Source organism: Canis lupus, chromosome Y (assembly GCF_048164855.1).
Source record: "Canis lupus baileyi chromosome Y, mCanLup2.hap1, whole genome shotgun sequence".
Classification (NCBI taxonomy): domain Eukaryota; kingdom Metazoa; phylum Chordata; class Mammalia; order Carnivora; family Canidae; genus Canis; species Canis lupus.
In genome coordinates, this window is record NC_132877.1 from 7,278,272 (window position 1) to 7,293,965 (window position 15,694).

The following is a 15,694-nucleotide window of genomic DNA, read 5'->3' on the forward strand; positions in this document are numbered from 1 at the left end:
CTTTAAAAAAAATAAAATAAAAAATAAAAGTGTAATTTAATAACTTTTATTTCATATATGGAAATGAAATACCAAGTTCTTTTGTCACTGTATATTCCAAAATCTTCATCCTGGTTTTCCATTGCCCAGCCTTGTTTCCGTATAATGTAATCGCAGAAAACATTAAATAATATATCCATTTTACAACATATACTTTGAGCTTCTATGTATTTAGTTTTCCTCCAACTTACCTAATTTTAAGTCTCTTCATTTTAGTCCTTTTTTTCTTATCCAAACCTCATATTTGATCCTTTCATCCTTTGGTACAATTAACTTTAATTTTTTAAAAAGATTTTATTTATTTATTCATGAGAGATATATAGAAAGAGAAGCAGAGACACAGGCAGAGGGAAAAGCAGGCTCCACGCAGGGAGCCCGACGTGGGACTCGATCCCACACCGGGACTCCAGAATCACACCCCAGGCCGAAGGCAGGCGCTAAACTGCTGAACTACCCAGGGACCCTGGTACAATTAATTTTTTAAACTTCCTTTTTTTTCTGTCCATTAAACCATTACCTTAAAAATATATTTTTTTTAAGGTTTCATTTATTTTGAGATAGAGAGCATTTACACAAGCAGGGGGAGAAGCAGAGGAGAGAGAATATCAAGTAGATCGAATGCCTGCGTGGAGCCTGATTGCGGGGCTGATGACCCTGAGATTATGACCTGAGCAGAAATCAAGAGTCAGATGCTTAAGCGACTGAGCCATCCATGTACCGCATAAACCCTATCTTAAAATGGAAGGTTAAAACTGTGGAAGGAACCTCAGTGTCCATCGAAAGATGAATGGATAAAGATGTGGTTTATGTATACAATGGAATATTACTCAGCCATTAGAAACAACAAATACCAACCGTTTGCTTCGGATGTGGATGGAACTGGAGGGTATTATGCTGAGTGAAATAAGTCAATCGGGGAAGGACAAACATTTTATGGTCTCATTCATTTGGGGAATATAAAAAATAGTGAAAGGGAATAAAGGGGAAAGGAGAAAAAAAATGAGTGGGAAGTATCAGAAAGGGAGACAGAACATGAGAGACTCCTAACTCTGGGAAACGAGCTAGGGGTGGTGGAAGGGGAGGCAGGCAGGGATGGAGGTGACTGGGTGAGGGGGGCACTTGAGGGGATGAGCACTGGGTGTTATTCTATATGTTGGCATATTGAACACCAATAAAAAAATAAATTAATAAATAAATAATAAATAAAATAAAAAATAAAATAAAAAACAAAAATAAAATAAATAAAATAAAACAATAAAATAATAAAATAAAATAAAATAAAATAAAATAAAATAAAATAAAATGGAAGGTTAAAGACCTTACATTGCCTAAATTCAATTTAAGCATGTTTAACATTTCAAGCATAATAACTCAATGAATAGAAGTAGAAATAATTTATAAGCCAGTGTTTAAAAAGATGGTGAGATAATTCAGTAAAACAAACAGTTTTTAAGAGATGGGAACAGAAATGAAATCCAAATAGAAAATACAAAATGTAACAGTGTCAAGAGATTTAAAAGTTTCTCTGAAAGGTAAGAGATTAAATATATTTCTTAAATGAAAATCTCTCCTTGGATTATACAAAAGACTCCTTCTATACTATTTATAATAGAACTAAACAAAAAACGCTATATGCTATTTCAGAAGTGTCTATGCTCATTATAAGAAGTAAATTAAACATAATAGGAAAAAAGGAAAGAAGAAGGAGGCACAAATTAATTACAACAAATAAGTAGTTGTATTATTAGACAAAATAGATTTAAGCCAAGTAGCTTCTCTTAAGTACTAAAACACATTCATTTCTTAATGCAGGAAACATTATCACTAAGATATAAAAGTGCTGAAAAGCACATAGCTGGCTCAGTCAGTAGAACATAATTCTTAATCTCAGGGCTGTGAATTCAAGCTCCATTTTGTAGAACTTTCTTGAAAAAAAAAAAAAGAGAAAAAGATGTTAAGGAATTAAAAGAGGTGTAAGCTTAACAGAGAAATCCAGAAATTTGAAAAGAGGGGAAAAGATCCTTCTGGTTAATGCAAGGTTAATAACGAAAAGTATTACGAAATCACACCACACTTAGAATTGAGCAATAACAAAATCCCATTTCACATCAAAAGTCAGAGTATTCACCTACAATTAATTTAGAAGATAATTTACTTTTAAATTAACCTACTATGAAAACAGGTATCACATACTAAAGAGCTAAAGCCTCAAACACACACACAAAATTTAAAAAGGAATGGCAGAATAAACTCAAATAATTCAAAAGGAAAAAATGATACATAAAAGCAGGAAAGATCAATAAAACATTTGAAAAGTCTAATTAAATAAGGTCACAAGTTGCAACATTTTTAATTGAAAAACCCCCAAGTTAACAATAATATTTTTAAAATTTTAAGACAAATCTACTTGTAAATGTACATTTTAATCAAAAAACTTAAATTCTAAATAAGTAACAAAAACAGATTGAAGAAAAAATGCTAAAGGCCTGTCAATAAGCAACTACTAATGAATGAACTGTCAAAAATCCACTTACAAAAAAGACAATTTTACAAGTGAGTAATAAGGTCCAATAGCTAATCCTTTAAGAAATAACCTATTTTAGGAAAAATACCTTCTTGCCTCCACTAATTTTACGAGTTTAAAACAACTTCAATTCAAAATAAATAAAATAACTAAAAAGAACAGACTGAGGGGATGCCTGGGTGGCTCAGTGGTTGAGCATCTGCCTTTGGCTCAGGGCATGATCCTGGAGTCCCAGGATAAAGTCCCACATCGGGCTCCCTGCAGGGAACTTGCTTCTCCCCCTTCCTGTATGTGCCTCTCTGTGTCTCTCATGAATAAATAAATAAAATCTTTAAAAAAAAAAAAAAAAAAAAAAAAAGGAACAGACTGAGAAAGGAAAATTTTAGGACAATGAAAGGTGATGTGAATGCTAAATATTCAGGGACAATTTAAAGTTAAAAACGGGGATCCCTGGGTGGCGCAGCGGTTTAGCGCCTGCCTTTGGCCCAGGGTGCAATCCTGGAGACCCAGGATTGAATCCCACGTCAGGCTCCCGGTGCATGGAGCCTGCGTCTCCCTCTGCCTATGTCTCTGCCTCTCTCTCTCTCTCTCTCTGTGACTATCATAAAAATAAAAAAAAATAAAAAATAAATAAATAAAAAGTTAAAAACGATTTTTTAAAAAAATATTTTATTCATTTACTCATAAGAGACACCCAGAGAGAGAGAGAGAGGGAGAGAGAGAGAGAGAAGCAGAGACACATGCAGAGGGAGAAGCAGGCTCCATACCAGGAGCCTGACATGGGACTCAATCCCAGGACTCCAGGATCATGGCCTGGGCCGAAGGCAAGGGCTAAACCGCTGAGCCACCCAGGGATCCCAAAAAATGATTTTCTAATAAAATTCTCTGCACATTAACACACGGGAGGAAAAATATACATGCATCCAAAATATCCTGAAAAGTCAACTTGTGCATTACAAATAGAACCTAAAGAATACTTAATCAAAAACACCCAGTACAATACAGTATTTAAAGGGGGAATCCCTGGGTGGCTCAGCGGTTTCGCACCTGCGTTTGGCCCAGGTCGCAATCCTGGAGTCCCGGGATTGGGTCCCACGTCAGGCTCCGGGCATGGAGCCTGCTTCTCTCTCTGCCCTGTGTCTCTGCCTCTTTCTCTATGTCTATCATAAATAAATAAAAATAAATCTTAAAAAAAAAAAGATTAAATATTAGGGATACCTGGTGGCTCATGAATAAAATCTTAAAAAAAAAATTAGAAAGAAAAAAAAATTTTCTTAAAAAAGAAAATTAGAAGAGGAATCTTATCATCATTCACAAAAAAATCTATCTATATATATATTTTTAAAGATTTTATTTATTTATTCATGAGAGACAGGGAGAGAGACGCGCAGAGACACAGGCAGAGGGAGAAGTAGGTTCCATGCAGGGAGCCCAACATGGGACTCGATTCCGGGTCTCCAGGATCACACCCTGGGCTGCAGGCGACGCTAAACTGCTGCTGAGCCACCAGCGCTGCCCCACAAAAAATATTAACTATAAAAAACAAAACAAAAAAAACAAAAAAGAAAACAAGGAAGCATTAACTAGGATTACTATTGCATTTCATGGATTCTAAAGATATTGTCAATTAAATAAGCCATTACTTTACTTGTAGTAAACAAACAAACCACAGCCAAGTAAAATGATATAAGTTAATTATTATTTAAAATTTCTGTTTTCTGCATAATGGGAGTTTTTTGACTCATTTACAGAGAAAATCAAAATCAGGGACCCCTGGGTGGCTCAGTGGTTGAGTGTCTGCCTTCAGCTCAGGACGTGATCCCAGGGTCCTGGGATCCAGTCCCACATTGGGCTCCTCCCAGGAAGCCTACTTCTCTATGTCTATACCGCTCTGTGTCACTCATGAATAAATAAAGGAAAGAAAAGAAAAAAAACAAAAGAAATTGCTTTAGATCAACACATTTAGGCTGTTATTTGGCTCACTTCCCTACTAATCAGAACTGTTCAATGTCTAGGTCTAGCAATAGTGTCCTCTTGACAAAAGGCATGCTGTCAATAATAATACAATAAACATCTTACTATCTACAGAACCTTCTTTCAAGTTAATGACACCTATTTTGCTAATTTTGATGGTGGCACTTTCATTTCATGTTTTTGCTAATGTAAAGGACCCACAATTCAAATTTCGAAAATTCGCAATAAAAAGACAGTCAATGGGATCCCTGGGTGGCGCAGCGGTTTAGCACCTGCCTTTGGCCCAGGGCGCGATCCTGGAGACCTGGGATCGAATCCCACGTCAGGCTCCCGGTACATGGCGCCTGCTTCTCCCTCTGCCTATGTCTCTGCCTCCCTCTCTCTCTCTGTGTGACTATCATAAAAAAAAAAAAAGACAGTCAATACATGACCAAGTATGTTGTGATTAACCTACAAATCAATCTAGTCCCTGATTGCTTTAAAACTCCTTACTCTTCCCAGGACAATTTACTCTAACTTGAGTTTTATTTTTTGACAAGTATTAACAACAGATGAAGTATCCATAGTGGATTAACTCATTTGAAGTAATACAAAATAACAGTTCATGCACGCAGTGATAAATCATGATCAATGCCTTAAAAATACTCATTACAGGAACCCTCAGTTGGTGAAGCATCTGCCTTCCGCTCAGGTCATAATCCTGGGGTCCTCGGACTGAGCCCTGGGTCAAACTCCCTGCTTAGTGGAGAGTCTGCTTCTCCCTCTGCTCCTTCTCCCTTCCCCCACTAATGCTCTCTCTCTCAAATAAACAAATAAAACATTTTTTAAAAAAACAAAAGAGAGGGATCCCTGGGTGGCGCAGCAGTTTAGCACCTGCCTTTGGCCCAGGGCGCAATCCTGGAGACCCCAGATCAAATCCCATGTCAGGCTCCTGGTGCATGGAGCCTGCTTCTCCCTCTGCCTATGTCTCTGCCTCTCTTTCTCTCTCTCTGTGACTGTCATAAATAAATAAAAATTAAAACAAAACAAAAAAACAAAGAAGGAGCAGCCCCGGTGGCGCAGCAGTTTAGCGCCGCCTGCAGCCCGGGGTGTGATCCTGGACACCCAGGACCGAGTCCCACAACGGCCTTCCTGCGTGGAGCCTGCTTCTCCCTCTGCCTGTGTCTCTGCCTCTCTCTTCGCGCTCTCTGAATGAATAAATAAATCTTAAAAAAAAAAAAAAAAAAAGAAAAGGAGGGCAGTCCGGGTGGCTCAGTGGTTTAGTGTCCCCAGGGCGTGATCCTAGACACCCGGGATCAAGTCCCACATCGGGCTCCCTGCATGGAGCCTGCTTTTCCCTCTGCCTGTGTCTGTGCCCCTCTCTGTGTCTCTCATGAATAAATAAATAAAATCTTAAAAAAATAAAAATAAAAAAACAAAAGCTAAACATATGAAGAGCAACACAGTACAAAAATAATATTAATTCAAATAGACTCTGAGGCTAAATAATAAAACTTAAATGGATGTAGTACTTGGGGTAGGTGGTGCCGTCAGTTAAAGATCTGACTCTTGGTTTCATTTTAGTTTATCTCAGGATGGTGACATTGTGTCCCAAGTAGGCTACAGGCTCAGAACAGTGGCTTAAGATTCTTCCTCCATTTTTTTTTTTTTTACCTTCTGTCCCTCCCCAGTTGCTCTCTAATAAATAAACCTTTAAAAAATAAATAAATAGGGGCACATGGGTAGCTCAGGGTTTCAGTGTCCACCTTCGGCTCAGGTCATGATCCCAGGGACCTGGGATGGAGTCTCACACATCAAGATCCCTCAGGGAGAGGCAGCCCGGGTGGCTCAGCGGTTTGGCGCCACCTTCCGCCCAGGGTATGATCCTAGAGACCAGGGATAGAGTCCCACATGGGCCTCCTTGCATGGAGCGTGCTTCTCCGTCTGTGTCTCTGCTTCTCTCATGAATAAATAAATAAAAATTTTAAAAAGGGTTCCTTAAAAAAAAAAAAAAAAAAGAGATCCCCCAAGGAGTCTGCTTCTCCCTCTGTCTCTATGTTCTCATGAATGAATAAAAAAAAAACAAAAAAACTTGTTTTTCAAAGATTTTATTTATTTATTCACGAGAGACACAGATTCGTATCAAAAAGATGTAGAATGACCCTTATTTTAGGGAGTTGACATACGGATTTAAAAGATTATTATTAGAGATGCCTGGGTGGCTCAGTGGTTGAATATCTGCCTTTGGTTTAGGGAATGATTGCAGGGTCCTAGGATCAAGTCCCACATCCCGCTCCCTCAAGGGAACTGCTTCTCCCTCTACCTATGTATCTGCCTCTCTGTGTCTCTCATGAACAAAGAACACTTCAACATTAAAAAAAAAAAAGGTTATTATTAAGACCTAAAGAGTAATGCTTAAGTATTCATGATGACAAAGATGACATGATAATAGAGAAAATTTAAGGTAATGGAAGGACATTAAAAATGCCCAGAAATGGGATGCCTGGATGGCTCAGCGGTTGAGCGTCTGCCTTTGGCTCAGGACGTGATCCCAGAGTCCCAGGATCGAGTTCCACACTGGGCTTCCTGCATGAAGCCTGCTTCTCCTCTCCCTCTGCCTATGTGTCTGCCTCTCTCTCTGTGGGTCTCTCATGAATAAATAAAATCTTTTAAAAAAAATGCCCAGAAATAAATGACAACAGACTTTTTTATGAAAGGGGGAAGGGCTAGAGAGGGAAAGAGAGAATCTTAAGCAGGCTCCAAGTCAGGCATGGAGCCAAACAAGAAGTTCAATCTCACAACTGCAAATTCATAACCTGTCATTAAGTATCATTCAGCAAAATATACCATATTATACCAAAATATACTACAGCATAAGTGACCAGGAAATATTGATCTGTTTGCTGCATAAAATATACGTATGTTCTGCATAAATACCTGCAAGTAATAAAAATAGAAACCCATTAAAAATGGGTCTAAAATAAGAACAGGCAAATTACTAAAAAAGACCAACCACCAATTAATATATGAAGGTGGGGAAGGAATGAGATGGGGAGGAAGATGTTCAATCTCTACCAGAACTGAATCAATTAAAACACTGAAACAGCAGTAAGAAAACATATAACGCCCAAAAGGCATTAAAAAAAAAAAAAAAAAAAGGAAAGAAAAGAAAAAACGAAAAACAAAAAATAACAAAACAAAACAAAACCCTGTTAAAGCTTTGGCAATGATTTGGAGAAACAGAAGCTCACAGACAACTTAATATCAAGTTACAACCGCAATAGGAAAACATTTATAATGCCTAGCAAGGTTGATGATGCATATACAACTCAAAGTACCAATTCTATTTTATAAACCCAAGAAACAAAATTCATGGACAAAGATGTTCCCAATAGTACTGTTTTGAAATTTCAAACAATGGAAACCTAAGTGTTTCTAGAAATAAACCAGGGCATATTTATCTGTTACAATATAAGTAATAATTTGATTAGTAATTACTCAGTTTTTCTTACCTCAGGAGTACTTTATGAAATAAAATTCAAGACTTTCAAAGAGATTTTGTTTGCAAGTCATGCTATCAATACTCCATTTAAAAAATTACCTATAGGCAAGAATAGTGTATTGTACTGGAGATGAGCTTTTTTCTGATCCTGACCCACAGAAATACTTTTTACATTGTAGCTCAGGACATATGTACATATAAACAGATACAGATAACATACATGTCTGCATCTATATATCTATATAAATATTATTGAACACGTTTAAAATTAAAATACATATTAAAGCCAAGTAATTTTAAGAACATCTCATTCATTTCTAGTTAAGTCACTAACATGAATATAATATTTGCTTTAAGTATTTGCCAAATTAAAAATGAAATCTTTTAGAGGGAGGGGAAGAAGGCTGAGTAGGATTGTAGCATCCAGTCCCATTAATGTAACTAGAAAACTATCGATTAACCCTAAATACCCCAGAAACTGATCTGAAGACCCTACAAGTAAAGGTAGAGAAGAGGCCACACTGAAGAAGGTAGGAAGTGTGCAGATATGGTTTAGGGAAGAAGGGTATTGGTGGCTTTGGGGCGAGTGGGTGGGGAAGCTGCAGTGTCTGAGAACAGTGAGACAAACTAGCACACATGACAATGCACCAGTATAAACAAAGCTCCTTATCAATTTGTCTGAAATGCAAAAGAGACTGGATTTCCAGCTTAAACTTTGCAACCAGCTTAAATTTGGGGTCACAAGGCAGGGAAGTTAGATGCTCACCTCAGAGTATGTCCCAAAGAGGCAGCTTTCAAAGTAGCAGGCACCATTTCCCTTCCCTGTCCCTTAGAATAAGCACAGGGCCACCTGTGGTAAATAGCACTAGCTAGTGCACACACTAGCTACCTAGTTGGCTACAACCAAGCCCTGCCCTACCCATGCCACAGTCCAGAAGAACTGCCTTTTCCAGTCTCCCTTGCCTCACTACCAGGATGGTGTCCTCCCCCAGAAGACCAGCTCAAAACCCTGACAACAGGCATCTCATCACCCACAGTTTTGCAATGCTTTGTATCTGGCAGCAGTGGCAACACGTGTCATTTTGGAGAACACAGTTAAAATGTGTCACATTTAGGCCTGAACCAAACACTGCCCACAGCTGACAAGGAGAGCCTCTACAGACACCTGGCCTGAAATAATAGCCAAGACTACAGCAACAGAGTGCAGGAAGCACATACCAGAGATACTCCCTGAAGCATGAGGCCCTAGGGAACAGGGAACACTATTTGGCAGGGCACTTCAGGACCTCTTCCTCATAAAGCCATTACCCTCAAGAACAAGAGACACAGGAGACTTTCCCAACACAGATACAGACACAGAGACTTAGACAAAATAAGTCAGAAGAATTTGTCCCAGGGACGCCTGGGTAGCTCAGCAGTTGAGTGTCTGTCTTTGGCTCAGGGCATGATCCTGGAGTCCCGGGACTGAGTCTCCCAATTGTCTCCCTGCACGGAGCCTGCTTCCCCTCTGCCTGTGTCTCTGCCTCTCTCTCTGCGTCTCTTGTAGATAAATAAAATCTTAAAAAAAAAAAAAAAATTGTTCCAAATCAAGATGAGAACAGAGCTGTGACTAGAGAATAAATGAAACAGATACAAATAATAGATACAAATAAGTGACAGAAAATATAAACCTAATGATCTAAAGAATACTCACTAGACTTGAAAATAGTGTAGGACATAAATGAGACCTTTCACATAAAGATAGAAAATAACAAAAAGTAAACATAAAGGGATCAATAAACAAAATCAGAAGCATGCTTAATGGAATGAACAGCAGGCTGGGAGAAACAGAGAAAAGAATCAAGGCAGAGTAACTGAAACAAAAGAGAAAAAACTAAACAAAAGAAATAAATTACACAAAATAAGAAGAGAACTTAGAGAACTCAGTAACTCCATCAAATGTAGTAATACTTGTATTACAGGATTATAGAAGTCCCAAAGAAGTTCCAAAAGAAGAAACAGAAAACAGGGGAGAGAATTTACATAAAGAAATAATCACTGAAAACTTCTCTAATGTGCGGAAGGAAACATCTAGATTCAGGAGGCACAGAGATCGCCCCCAAAAAACAAAAGCAAGCCCATACCAAGACATAGTATGATTAAAAAGACAAAATATGCTAATAAAAATATTAAAAGTAGCAAGACAAAAGAAAACCCTAGAAGATTACTAACAGATTTTTCAAGCAGAAACTTTCCAAATCAGAACAGAGTGTCATCATATAGCCAAAGGGCTGATAAGGAAAAACTTGTAGCGAAAAATAATCTATCCACCAAGTTTCCCAGACAAACAATTAAAGGACTTTGTGGCCACTAAACCAGCCTTGATTGTAATATTAAAGGGGACTCTCGGGCAGCCCAGGTGGCTCAGCGGTTTAGTGCTATCTTCAGCGCAGGGCCTGACCCAGGAGATCAGGGATCAAGTGCCATGTCGGGCTCCCTGCATGGAGCCTGCTTCACCTTCTGCCTGTGTTTCTGCCTCTCTCTGTGTGCATCTCTCATGAATAAATAAATAAAATATTTTTAAAAAATAAAACTAAAAAAAATAAAGGGGACTCTCGGAGTGAAAAAAAGACCAGAAGTAGAAAACTCAAAAGCAATAAAAATGAGTTTCTATAAAAAGTCAGTAAGGAACACACACACACACATACACAATGTAAAATATGACAGCATATATCTAAAACAGAACCCAACCAGAGAATGGGTTCAAATTTATTTTTTTTTTATGGGTTCAAATTTAAATGATCATTGCTTCTTAAGAGTCTACTAAGTCTACTATATGCAGAGGCTGTATACAAACCTAATAGTACACAAATTAAAAACTGCTATTATTAAAAGAATAAAAAGGAAAAAAAACCTATCAATATCAGTAAAGAAAAAAACAGTAAGGGATCCCTGGGTGGTGCAGCAATTTGGCACCTGCCTTTGGCCCAGGGCGCGATCCTCCAGACCCGGGATCAAATCCCACATCAGGCTCCCGGTGCATGGAGCCTGCTTCTCTCTCTGCCTCTGTCTCTGCCTCTCTCTCTCTCTCTGTATGACTATCATAAGTAAATAAAATTAAAAAAGAAAAAAGAAAAAAAAAAAAAGAAAAAAACAGTAAAACATGAAAGAGAAAGAAGATCAGAGAAAATCTTCAGAAACCACCAAAAAACCCACATAATAAAGTGGCAACATATATCTATCAATAATCACTTTGATTATAAATCAACTAAAAACACATGGGCTGAAGGAATGGATTAAAAAACAAGATCCTGGGTCGCTGAATTGGTTAGGCATCTGGCCTCCACTCAGTTGATCACAGGATCATAAGAATAAACCCTGTGTTAGGCTCATGCTGCTGCAGGGGGTTGAGGGGAGACCTACCTCTTAAGATTCTCTCTTTCCCTCTCCCTCTTCACCACCCCTGGCTCCCATGTTCTCTCTCTGTCACAAAAAAATTAAAATAAGAATGAGGGAAAGGAGAAAATATCTACCATACAAATGGATGTCAAAAAGAACCAGTGTAGGGGCATCTGTGTGGCTCAGTTGGTTATGTTTCAAACTCTCAGTCTGGCTCAAGTCTGAGATTGAGCCCCATGTCTGGCTCTGTGAAGAGTCTGCCGAAGATTATATCTTCCCCTCTCCCTATGGTCCGCCCTCTGCTCATGCTCTCTCTCTGAAATAAACAAACAACACAACAACAACAAAGCTAGTGTAGCAATACTCATATCCAAAAAATTAGACTTTAAAACAAAGACCGTATGGTGCCTTGATGGCTCAGTTAAGTGTCTGCCTTCAGTTCAGGTCATGATCCAGGGTGCCTTTGACTGAGCCCCTCACTGGGCTCCCAGCTATCTGGGGAACCTCTCTCTCTGCTGCTCCCCCTGCTTGTGCTATCTCTCTGTGTCAAACAAAGATGAGTATCATCTTTAAAAAAAATAAATAAATAAAAGACTGTAAACATGAGTTGAAGTAGGGTACTACATAATCATTAAGCAAACATTCCATCAAGAAGATTTAACAAGTGTCTATGCACCCCAAACCACAGAATAGTTAATAAAATTAAAGGAACTCATCAATAATAAACATAGGACTTTAACACCCCACTTGTATCAATGGACATATCACCTAAACAAAACTCAATAGAGAACCAATGATTCTGAATGATACACTGGACCAGATGGACTTAACAGATCTATTCAGAACATTTCATCTACTGTTTTAACAGCAAAATAGATACCGTTTTCACTTAAGTGCACATAGAACATTCTCCATAATAGATCACATGTTAGGCTACTAAGGAAGCCTCAACAAATTCAAAAAGACTGAAGTTGGGATCCCTCGGTGGCTCAGCGGTTTGGAGTCTGCCTTTGGCCCAGGGCACAATCCTGGAGTCCCAGGATCAAGTCCTGCGTCAGGCTCCTGGCATGGAGCCTGCTTCTCCCTCAGCGTGTCTCTGCCTCTCTTTCTCTCTCTCTACATCTATCATGAATAAATAAATAAATCTTAAAAAAAAAAGAAGAAAGACTGAAGTTACACCACACATCTTTTCTGACTACCACAACATGAACCAGGTTTAGAAATCTGAAAAGGCCATAAATACATGAAGGTTTAATAAAATGCTACTAAATAATGACTGCATCAAAAAGGAATCAAAGAAAAATTAAAAAGTACGTGGAAACAAATGAAAATAAAAACACAACAGTTCAAAGCCTTTGGGACACAGAAAAAGCAGTTGTAAGCAGTACATATGGCAATACAGGTCTATCTCAAAATGGAAGAAAAGTATCAAATAAACAATCTAATCTTAACCCAAAAGGGCCAGAAAAAAACAAATTCACAACCATCAGAAAGAAGGAAATAATGTTTAGAGTAGAAATAAATGATATAAAACTAAAAAACAAAACAAAAAAACAAAAAACCACAACACCAAAAGAACAGATTAAGGAAACCTGCAGCTAGTTCTTTTTTTTTTTAATTTTTTTTTTTAATTTTATTTATTTATGATAGTCACACAGAGAGAGAGAGAGGCGCAGAGACACAGGCAGAGGGAGAAGCAGGCTCCATGTACCAGGAGCCCGATGTGGGATTCGATCCCGGGTCTCCAGGATTGCGCCCTGGGCCAAAGGCAGGCGCCAAACCTCTGCACCACCCAGGGATCCCTGCAGCTAGTTCTTTGAACAAAATTAATAAAACTGATGAACCTCTAGCCAGATTTATCCAGATAGAAAGAAAAAGTACCCAGGGCACGTGGCTTGCTCAGTCAGTGGATCAATGCAACTCTTGATCTCCGTGGTTTAAATCTGAGCCCAGGGCAGCCCGGGTGGCTCAGTGGTTTGGCACCGCCTTCAGTCTAGGGCCTGATCGTGGAGACCTGGGATTGAGTCCTGAGTCGGGCCCTCTGCATGGAGCCTGCTTCTCCCTCTGCCTGTGTTTCTGCCTCTCTCTCTGTCTTTCTCTCTCTCTCATGAATAAATAAGTAAAATCCTCTAAAAAAAAATAATAAATTTAAATAAATAAATAAATAAATAAATAAATAAATAAATAAATAAATAAATAAATCTGAGCCCACACTGGGAATATGTATTAGAACTAGATATTACTTTAAAATAAAATCTTGGGCAGCCCGAGTGCTCAGCGCTTTAGCTCTGCCTTCAGTCCAGGGTGTGATCCTGAAGATGCAGCATCAAGTCCCACATTGGGCTCCCTGCATGGAGCCTGCTTCTCCCCCTGCCTGTGTCTCTGCTTCCCCCCACCCTGTGTCTTGTGAATAAATAAATAATTAAATCTTTAAAAAATAAAATAATCAAATAATCAAATCAAATCAAATCTTCAGGATACCTGGGTGCCTCAGCAGTTGAGCATCTGCCTTGGGTGAAGGTGTGATCCAGAATCTGGAATCAAATTTTGCATCAGGCTCTACACCTATGTCTCTACCTCTCTCTCTGTGTCGCTCATGAATAAATAAAATCTTACAAAGAAAAGAAAACACTAAAGACAGAAGACAGGGATCCCTGGGTGGCGCAGCGGTTTGGCGCCTGCCTTTGGCCCAGGGCGCGATCCTGGAGACCCGGGATCGAATCCCCACATCGGGCTCCCGGTGCATGGAGCCTGCTTCTCCCTCTGCCTGTGTCTCTGCCTCTCTCTCTCTCTCTGTGACTATCATAAAATAAAAATAAATTAAAAAAAATAAATAAATAAAAACAAAAAACAACAAAAACAATTGCTAGAACTGTTTCATGAATTCAGCATAGTGTCAGGATACAAAATCAATGTACACAAATCTGTTGCACTTCTATACACCAATAATGAAGTAGCAGAAAGAAAAACCAGAAATCGATCCAATTTACAAATGCACCAAAAACCCATAATTCCTAGGAATAAACTTTACTCAAGGAGTAAAAAAATCAGTACTCTAAAAACTATAGAACAGTGATGAGTGAAACTGCCGATGAATTATGAAATGGAAGAACATTCCATGCTAATGGAAGAATATTGTCAACACTGTCTATGCCACCCAGAACAATCTATACATCTAATGCAATCCCTATCAAAATAACACCAGCATTTTTCACAGTTAGAACAAACAATTCTAAAATTTATTTGGAGCCAGAAAAAATTCTGTATACACAAAGCAATCTTGAAAAAGAAAAGCAAATCTGGAGACATCACAATTACAGATCTTAAATTATATTACAAAGCTGCAGTGATCAAAATTTACGTTACTGGGACAAAAACAGACACTCGGGCAGCCAGGGTAGCTCAGCAGTTTGGCGCTGCCTTCAGTCCAGGGCATGATCCTGGAGACCCGGGATCGAGTCCCACATCGGGCTCCCTGCATGGAGCCTGCTTCTTCCTCTCCCTGTGTCCCTGCCTCTCTCTATCTCTCTCATGAATAAGTAAATAAAATCTTAAAAAACAAAACAAAACAAAAAACAGACACCTCTATCAATTAAAGAGAATAGAGAACCCAGAAATGGACCCTCAAACCTATGGTCAATTAATCTTTGAATAGTTAAGTTAGAGAATAGCAGTAAAGAATAGCCAATTGAAAAAAAATCTCTTCAACAAATGGTGTTAGGAAAACTGGTCGGCCATGCAGAACAAAGCTAGACACTTTCTTATACCACACAAAACAAACTCAAACTGGATGACAGACCTAAATATGAGATAAGAAACCATAAAAACCCTAGCACAGAGCACAGACAGTAGTGTTCTTTAAAATCAATATGGGAAGTTTTCTGGTATGTCTCCTGAGGCAAGAGAAAACAAAAGCAAAAATAATCTAATGGGACTACATCAAAATTAAGAGATTCTGTGCCGTAATGAAAACAATCAATAAAACTAGGCAATCTGTGGACTGGAAGAAGATACTTGCAAAGGACGTATGTGATAAAAGGTTAGTACCCCAAATATATAAGCAACTTATAAAACTCAACATCCTAAAATGAATAATTTAAAAAATGACCAAAAAAAAAAAAAAAAAATGACCAAAATGTTGGGAAGGGGAAAAAAAACAAAAAACATGGGTAGAGATACAGACATTCATCCAAAAAAGACATCCAGGGGAGCCTGGCTGGCCTAGTGGAGTGTGCAAATCAAACTTGGACCTAAGTTTGAGACCTAAGTTGGGCAGAGCTTAATTTAAAAAAAAAAAA

The 15,694-nt window shown here is 38.5% G+C and overlaps 1 protein-coding gene across 24 annotated transcripts in view; it reads right to left on the reverse strand.

The window, feature by feature from the left end:
* Positions 1-15,694, reverse strand: part of LOC140629111 (zinc finger X-chromosomal protein-like) — a 64,601-nt gene that overhangs the window by 41,264 nt on the left and 7,643 nt on the right. Inside the window, exon 5 of one of the 24 annotated variants that reach the window (XM_072818571.1) lies at positions 11,531-11,712. The exons of 22 other annotated variants lie outside the window; for them this stretch is intronic. The gene's annotated coding sequence lies outside the window, so the exon portion shown is untranslated. Of the gene's footprint in view, positions 1-11,530; positions 11,713-13,277; positions 13,521-15,694 lie in introns of those variants that run through there. One more of the 24 variants, XM_072818580.1, reaches the window with a different exon arrangement.